The sequence below is a fragment of the Dipteris shenzhenensis genome, chromosome 22 (genome assembly GCF_047967505.1).
Source record: "Dipteris shenzhenensis isolate YYH24624 ecotype China chromosome 22, Dip_SZ_1.0, whole genome shotgun sequence".
In the NCBI taxonomy this organism is placed as follows: domain Eukaryota; kingdom Viridiplantae; phylum Streptophyta; class Polypodiopsida; order Gleicheniales; family Dipteridaceae; genus Dipteris; species Dipteris shenzhenensis.
The window spans coordinates 20,678,744-20,688,348 of NC_141617.1; positions in this window are offsets into that span (position 1 = coordinate 20,678,744).

A 9,605-nucleotide genomic window follows, 5' to 3' on the forward strand; every position below is an offset into this window, starting at 1 on the left:
TAGTGTGGATTTGTAAAAGACTACTACTCCACTTGACCCTTGCAATCCCCCTATATCCCTCGTCTCATATCTGTAGGCAGACTCCCATGTGTACTCATTGACTACTGGTAGTGGGTGCTCTAGACTCTGATGTGTCTCTGTGTAAAAGACTATGTCGTGACCTATGTAGGATTTTGAGAAGTTCCCTGGTTCTGACCATAAGGTGCCATTACAATTCCAAATGGTGCAGGATAGGGTCTCGGATATCTGAGTCTCATAGGCCCCGCTCCCTTATGTAGGGGAAGGGGTTGGTGCTCGACAGGGGCCTGTAAGAAGTCATCCCCCTCATACCACTGCCCACTTTCCCTCTTCTGAGCCTGATCCCACTGTTGCAACAAGGAGTGCCTCTCCTCAACCAGTAGGGGGGTGAGGTCCTCATCCATGTTGGGATGATCTCGTAGGATTGACCTGCACTGTAAAGCTAAAAGTTATGCCTAAGCATCATGAAATTATATGATCAAGGGTTGTTGCTCTTGGTTGGGCTCTCTTCCCACCTGCCATGCCCTCTCGATCCTGTGCTCAGCGACACCTAGAGTTGTGGCCACAAAGGCCGTCACATCTGTCATCATCGGTGTAGCCTCAGTGCACGAGATCCCACGAACTCTGATGTTGAGAGCCTTGCTACCTCTCTACTACTACTCTATGAGGGTAGCCAAAATGGTTACACTTGCGGGCTCCCGTTTGGCCACGTCAGCCCATCTAGAAGTCTCCTCAATCACACATTACATGCTCGCAATCTGTGCCTCGACAACCAAGGCGCTCCTAGATTTGTGTGTATGGTTGTGACCTCATGTCGAAGCTACAAGATATCCTATTTGAGTCCCTGAATGAGACCAACCTACTCTCGAATGGCGTGAGCTTGTTCTTGTATGACGCGGCTCTGCTCTTAGCTGAACTGGACCTGCTCAGTGCGAAGCATGTCAGTTCCATCTTGCACTCACAAATACTATGTACCTCCATAAGTAAGGTCTCCCAAGACTCTGGTGTGTCAACCCACCATCCATGTCCTAGTTGAAACTGAAATGGTTGTGACATAAAAGAATGGGGATGAGGCCGAAAGCTAGGCAGTGTCTAGGTGAGGTGGGTGAGGTATGGAGATGATAGTGGTATGGATGAGGCAATCCCAACTAGATGTGGGAGAGTAGGTTGACTGAGAGGGAGAGGGGAGAGAAAGGTTGAGGCGTAATGTGAAGCAGTGTCTGATACCTCTGAAGAAGGTTCATAATCGGTGCAAGAGCTGTAATGGGGGAAGAGGGGACAGATGAGGACTGTGACAAACTCCCTATCCCCAAGGAAAGGGAGGGGGACGATGTGATGGGTATGTCATTGTCTGTCATGGGTATGGCATTAATAGTAACCATTGTTGGAGATGTGGAGCTACAAGCTAGGGCAACGTCAAGAAGGGGTGGCAAAGGAGCTGGAGGTATGGAGATGGCGGGGGCAGCGAGGTGTTGTAGATGAGAGGTTGTAGGCAGGGGGTGCAATGCAAGCGAAGTAGCCAGGAGCAAGGGTAGGGCGGGGCTATCGTGAGGGCTGGGTGGAGCTATAGAGGGCAGAGCTGTAGGAGGGTGGAGCAGGAGTAGCGGGCAAAGACAGTGGGTGGGCAGGCGAGCGGGTGAGTGAGCAGAGGGCAATGAGTGGCGGAGTAGCAGAGAGGTACGGGCGGGCAGCGGGTGAAGCAAGAGCAGAGGGGCAATGAGTAGGAGCGGGGGGGGCAATGAGCAGAGCGGACAGGAAACGAGTAGGAGCGGAGGTATGGGTGGCGGAGTAGAGGGTTGGGTATAGCTACAAGAGTAGGAGTTGTCAAGAGAGAGAGATGCAGAGAGGCTAAGTGGGTGAGGGGGGGCTGAGGCGAAGAGGCTAAGAGAGAGAGAGAGAGAGAGAGAGAGAGAGAGGGGGGGGATAATTTCTTATGCATCACATGGCCACTCACCTAGTAATAAATTGAGCATCTAGAGACAAGCCAAGTAGTGCCTATGGTGGAGGGGATTTTGAAACTTGAAATTGTATTTCTAGAAATTAAAGATTCCATCTTGAGCCTTAGCGGAGTGGGTCTCTAACCCGTCATAGATGGGTCATGCCACTCGTCCCTCCAATGGTTGAAGTGTATCTTTGTATTGTTCTTCTCTAGGAAGTTACTCATTGTTTCGTAGTCATAACAAAGACCACATTGCCCAAAGTATTTAAGTTCATAATTTGTACAACTGATCAAAGGTTGAAGGGTATGCAAGATGAGAGCTTTTGGAACTAGGAAGATGAAGTGTGTGCAAGATGAGAGCTCTTGGAACTAGGAACAAGGAAGATAAACAAGTTTAGGTATATAAAGCATTTCAGATGTGTGGGAATTTTGTTAGATTCAAGGCAACATTTGACATGCATGCTCATCTCAAGGGTTGAGGGTTGCAAGTGGATGGTCAAATTATTACCTACAGATATGGCACCATTGTTGTTGGGGACTAGAGAAGGCGATCTCGTTGTCCTCAACATTTGGGAAGCATGGGAGTCGGTCTTAACTTTGAAGATGGAGGTGTCACTTGCATCACCTTCCCTCCAATTGTCAAGAATTCAAACGAGGAGGGGAAGGTGTCGAATACATCACAAGTGCCAATCACATTCATGCAATTGGAAATTGCCATGCCTAGCAACAATGTTTGACAACAAATGACCTAAATAGACACCTCATGGCCTCATGCTGGGCACTATCATCCACCCCTCATGTAGGATCAATCCAACAATGGATATTACTACGGTTTCATAAGGCCTAGCATTAATCAGTGGTGGGCATAGTTGACCAAACATTGGTTAGTAGGCAGGATGTATGAATACAACAAGCATTGACCATTTCTAGGAAAAAAAGGGTTTCTAGGGGGTCAAGCGTTGGTGTAAATGTGACTTTATAGGCAGGTGCACAACACTCGATGGTTAAGATAATGGAATTCGTGAGCCAATGAGAGGCTGGTGAGTGGAGAACCATGTTCACACCATTTGCCTAGCCAACCTATAGCCCTCAAGCCTAGCTAGAGATGGCACACTCCACATGATTCTCGTCTAGGCTATCTCCTCCATGCACTCCTTTGGTGCTCCATCACCAACCAATCAAGTGCGACACAGTCCACCCTCGGGTTGTAGGCTAGTATGGCGGGCAGGTGGGGTGAACTTGGCATAGCTTTCATTATGTGAAGCATGGGAGAGCAGTCCGAGGTGGAAGTAGGTGGGGGTGATGTGGGAAGCTATGTTGGAGGCAACAAACTATTCGTAAATATAGGAGTTGAGCTGATGTGGCAAGTCATATTCCCACCAAGTGAAGTGCAAAGACATCGACACTTTTTGAATGCTTGTATCAAAATTGTGCCAAATTTTCTATCCAATTCTTTCTTTTTTCAAGCATGCCTCCTTGTTAGTCTACTTGCAATGGTAAAGCTAAAATCTACTTTCATGTTCAAAGAGAGGACACTCCACTTTTTTGCACATCTGGTTGAAAAAGTCGATGGAAAAATACAAGGAACAAATTTGGACATCATGATCAAATATGATTACCTTGCATTGGATGAGTCAATCTTCAATGACCTTTCAAGTTGATACTTAGTAAGTGAGAAGTAGGTTCATTGGCAAGGTCACTTTTACACACTCTAGCTGGAGTTTTCATGGCAAGCATTTGGAGATCGTGGAGAATGGATTCCCTCTTGCTTTGTTTGACCACTCTTGCTCGAAAATGATGAAAGCCTACATGATGGGTTATATGGAGTTAGTGGATATCATTGAAGTCAAGGACATGGTTTTGGCAATGGATGGTTAGAAGTTAAATGAAACAACGTGCTCAAGTGATTCCAAAGAGATTCATCCATCACAAAGTTTTGGGAAGACAAATGCTGGCCTGTAAGCACTTATGCTATTGAGGGTGCATACACTATCGAGGTTACAAGCTAACACCATAGTCCATTCCTTGAATGTAGCCAAGTGTTTCTCAGAGCTTCACTCACTCCAAAAGAAGGAATGTATCCCCAATTACAAAGTAAACTTGAGGGTTCAGGAAGAAGCGGACCACCGATTAACTAGTGGAAGTGCAACTAGCGTCATTAGATGACCGGCCTCTAGCTAGGGACTTGCCTAAGGAACAACCAATTAGGGAAGGGCCTTGACAAGATCTCGATTCGAGGAAAGCAAAAAGGCAGTGAAAAGAAACATTCAGAGTGAAGAAGAAATGGTAAAGAAACTAAGCAGGGGACTAGTAGGGCTAAGCAATGGCATGTATGCCAACATCGATCATTAGGTGGCTCAGCATTGAGGCCTTCAACTAAATTTTGGTTGGACTATTCCTCCCCAACCTTAGCTAAAGGAGTCGCACCTCCTCCAATCATTGACTTAGATGATTCTCCAATGAAGCCTAATAATAGATTAACCTGACATACTCTCGTCCTTCACTTGACAAAGTGAGAGGGTATAGAGATGGAAGAAGATCAATAGGCTAGGGAGTTTGGGGAAGGCTAATAGGATAGAGCCAATTGAAGATTCATCCTCAACGAGCTGTAAACTCAAACACATCGAACAGAGATCCCCCCTTGAAGGTGCATTCAAAGGCATAATAAAATAAATTCAACGAGTTGTTAGGACATATGACATAGAGAATATAGTGGCAAAAAAACTAGAGAAGACCTTGGTGAAGGATGTGCATGCACTTGTCTCATGAAGTGCAAGGTGTACTTGGATCATAGCCTTTGGGTAGTGATCTTCCTCCTCTAACCCACTAATAAACCTCACTCAAGTATTTTCATTTCCATGCAAATCCCATGTATGATCCCCAAGCCTCTTTAAGTGTGACAAGCCAATTTTCCCAATAAAAACTCTCAAATATATTCTAGAATTATAGGCCCCCATTTTTTATTCAAACGATGATCACCTAGAAAGGAGGAGGAATTTCTCCTTACTAATATTAACTCACTTGGGTCCCCGCATGATATACGTCTTGATTTTGTTTTTGACTCAAGCTCTCAAGAACAAAAGAAAAAATTAGGGGCATACATTAGCCAATTGGTGAATATTCAGAAGTTATTTAAGATGGGAAAATGGTATTGTTAAAGGGGCCTTCAAAGCTGAAGTAGCATGAACTACAAAGCTTGAGGAGGAGTTACAATATATTGACAAGAGGATCACAAGGTGTGAAGAGACGTTGGGAGATGTTTGAAGAAAGGTCAAGATGGAGCTTGCAAAGATAGTTGCATAGTTGTGCATGCAAAAGAGCATTGATTTATTATGAGCAATGAAATCGAGATGTAGAGGAAATACCAGTCAACCTGCAAAAAGCATAGAGAGAGGCCAATTCCACAAGAGCAATGACAGGGATCAAATCAAGGTGGTTATGCCCTTGGAGCAACTAAAGACAAAGGAAGATCACTAAGTGAAGCTGAAGTCCCAATTCGATGAGATCTACACAGAGTGCAATATGTTGAGAGTTCACACTCAACATCATGTGATCATGTGTGCATAGTACCATCACGTGATCATATATGCATAGCACTAACCTTATAGAGTGCTATAAAGGAAAGGGTTAGATCCCCTAACCCTAACCCTAAAAGGGTTTGTATATATTCTATTTTTTCAACTAAATCTAGTGTATAGTTAGTCATTTGTGGTGTGCTCTCTAGCTGTGCCCTCTCTCCTCATCTCCACTCTTCTCCTCTCCCCTTTTCATATTTTGTCATGGTATCAGAGTGCGAGAGAGATTGTGAGATTTAGAGTTCTCTTGAGTGTTCTCCGTGAGAGTCCACTTCTGGTAAGAGACCACCTTTCATTTCTTTGATAGAAATTCCGTTCATTGAGAGAGATTTCCGTCTATGTGAGATTGAGTGATTCCTTGTATTGTTCTTCGATTTCAGTTGAAAAAGAGATCCTTTGAGAGAAAGATAGAGAAAGTTCTTCATTGAAAGAGTTTGTGTGAAAGAGAAAGAGAGATTTCTGCTAAGTGGAGGAAGAGATTTCCGCCCATTTCCATCTATTCATTTAGCTCTTTGAGAAAGAGTGAGCATTGAGATTGAGAGAGAACTAGTTCTGTGAGGATAGGTTCAACACCGTCAACCACCTTCTATTCCAAAGCTCGTTTAGTTTGTTTAGAGCTTCCAAAGCTCAAGATGTAGTCCAAAGCTCCTACGCATCAACAAGGCAACAATAACCTTAGCTTCACAATAGTCAATGAGCTCTCCTCCTCTGCCTACCTTCAGCACTCTTCAGTGACATCAACAAGAGCTTCCAAGGTGCACTCTCTTGCTACACAACGAATGTAGCACGGTGCTATATGCAGCAAGCAGGATGCTGAGGAAAGAGTGACTCAATAAGACTGCTCCCATTGCCATCAACGCTCCTACTTCCAAAGATGAGGTCGGCCTCCGACGATGTGCCACTGAAGGTAAGGGCAGAGATGATCCAGGCCCGACAATTGCGTCCCTTTTGAGGGTGCCAAGCTCGCTCTCAGATTAGGGCTTGAAATAGATGCTGGAGCTCCATTTGTGGAGGGAAGTGGTGCAAGCGCCAGAGCAGACTTGCCAATTTCGATAGCAAGAGTCATTCCATCCAAACAATGGCCGAGAGTTCCGCATATGTAGTAGGAAGTACTAGCATTGTGCAACATAATCCTTGTGCTACCACCGGTGTAATTAGCAATGGGAGCAGCTGTAGTGCAACTTGTGTAGTCCCGCTTCCGACACTTCTAAAACATTGTGCTTAGTAGGATTGTAAGAGAACACGAGGACATCGCCCAATTCGAATGTTTTCCCTTAAAGCCAGAGATTGTAATGAACTCTGAGCTCTCTACAGCCAAATGCACAGCACATGGCTGCCTCCTGCTCGCAACCAACGTGCCTAGAGCAAGAAATCTGATGACGAAATCTTCATAGATTCCATTGATTCTCAAAAGATTATGTGAGAATCTCCTTGTGACATGTGGCAGTAGCCTTATCCTAAGGTTATCACCACTCAACCTTGGATGGTCAAGACACTACCACATGGTAGTCTTATCCACAGTGCCACGTATGCAAAGCCACATAAGCACACCTTATCTGCCACGTCAGTCATGAGTGCCATGTCAACAGTCTCCCACGCTTGCCACATCTCAGTAGCCCCATCAGGCTACCGCGTCATCAACCCTCAGCTTATCTACCACATCATCAACCACATCATCAACCACGTCATCCTACCACATCATCAAGACACGTCATCATTGCCATGTCACCTTACTGACATCATCATTTGTGCCACCTCAGCAATGCCACCTTAGCTATCCAGTCAGCACTAACCTCTGCAGGCACAGACAATGCTTCACAGTCACTGCATGTGACCACCTCTGCCACCTCAGCATAGGCTCCACTAGCACACCTCTTGCTAGGCACAGTGCCACATCATCACTGCATGTGACTCATAGTGACACATCATCATTGAGCACATTTGCACTCCTTTTGCCCCTCCACCTAGATCAAGTCATATCTCTTGATCCATCAAGAATTTGAGGGTGTTCCAAAAAGGAAAGTCGCTCGTTTTTCTGTGCTCTACGTGCTCGTCACATCATGCGTACATTTTGGTGCAAGTTACACTCACATTTGAGCCTTGCCGACAAAACCACTTCCTTCATGCACATTTGCCTCTACATCGACGCATTTGACCTAGCACTTAAAAAGAACAAAAGAAAAGGAATTATTTACTATTCTTTCATTGATCGATGGTTGATATAGATCTAGATCAAAGTAGACTAGATCACCATAGAGGGGATGCTTTGAATTTCCCCAAGTTGTCAATCTAAGCCATGCCCGAAATTCCCGACTGGTACCTACTCACCATATGCTCACATACGGTTTCACATCATTACATTACTTGAAATCTTACGTTCGTCAGTTCAGTGAGTAGACTTCAAAGTACAGAGGCATTGCAAATTGTTTCAGTGGATAGATAGCATTTGATTTCACACACACATGCCACCATTGTAAAGCCTATTCGGCTATCTCACGACATCGTGCACATCATTTCAGCCTTGTAAAGCCTCTTGGCTATTCCCGGCATCATTGCCACAAGCTTGTAATACATATCAAATTTTATATACTGCAATTCTATCTTCACCGACGATACAGAGATTTCACTTGGCATAGTCAGTGTATTTGCAGTTGATTTATACAGAGATTTTCACAACACTTTTGACTACATTTCTTGCACCATGTCGACTAGCAACCTCAATCTGGAGGCATCTGCTAAGTTAGACAACTCCAATTACGGTACATGGAAATACCGAATGGAGACCATTCTTGTACTTCAGGACAAATGGGAGTATGTTGATGGGTCTACACCTAGACCATTGAACAATCCAGCTACCAGTAGCTCTACTCCATCTGTTGTCACAGCACCATCAACGGGATCTACATCTACACAAATAGTTTCCACACCAGGAGCAGCAGATCCTGCCATTGCCCCGAGCTCAAGCAGAATGGGATAAGAAAGACAAGTATGCCTATCACCTGATCAAGTAGAATGTGCAAGATGTCATGCTAGGATAGCTCAACACAGTCAAGACATCAAAAGAAGCATGGGATATGTTCGCAGCTCTCTAGGAGTCCAAGAACACATCCAGGATTCTCACCCTAAGAAACCAGATCAACCAGAGTTTTTGCAACAGCAGTGAAACCGGTCATGCTTATGTACTCCGCATAAAAGACTACAACAATCAACTTGCAATAGCAAGAGACACTATGAACCCCGCAGAAATGGTTCAAGTCATTCTAAATAGACTAGGAGAGGGATACGAAAATCTAGTCTAGAGTATTGCCATCCAACGGCAAATTCCAACACTGGAAGAACTTCAGTCACAGTCCTACTTGGTGAAGAACTCAGACTCAGGCCATTCAAGCACGTAAAGGTCATTCTAATGATCATGCATTCACAGCTTCAAACAGAAGCAGAGGCAAAGGTAGAGGCAGAGGTAGATCATATCAAAAAAGTGGTCATCATCAGCAACAAAATCAAAGTCAGCATCAACATCAGCATTAGCATCATCCTCAGCAACATCAAAATCGACAAAGAGGAAATCATTCCAACCGAGGAAGATTTCAAGGACGAGGGAATGCATCCACCAATGTGTCAAACATTCAATGCAACTACTATCACAAGTTTGGACACTATGAAAGAGATTGCCACAAGAAATAGTACGACCAAGGTGGTCAATCCAGTAGTAATCGAGGGAATTCCAGAGGTAGAGGAAATCATCGTGGTGGACATTCTAGTCACAGTCATTTTGCAAATGAACATGGGAATATGTTTCTTGCAAGCGAGGAATTGCATCAGACTGATACAGTGTACCTAGACACTGATTTCAATCCCAAAGAGGATTACAGCTATCAAGTCAACCAAGTTGAACAGGATCATTGGTACATCGACAACGGTGCATCATCTCATATGACAAATCATCAGGAATGGTTCACAGAAATGAAGCCATTAGAAGGACAAAAAAATGTCATCTACACAGCAAATAACACACCGAATCAGTTCAAGGGACAGGCGTTATCCCTATGAACAATTTCACTGGTACAAAAGAA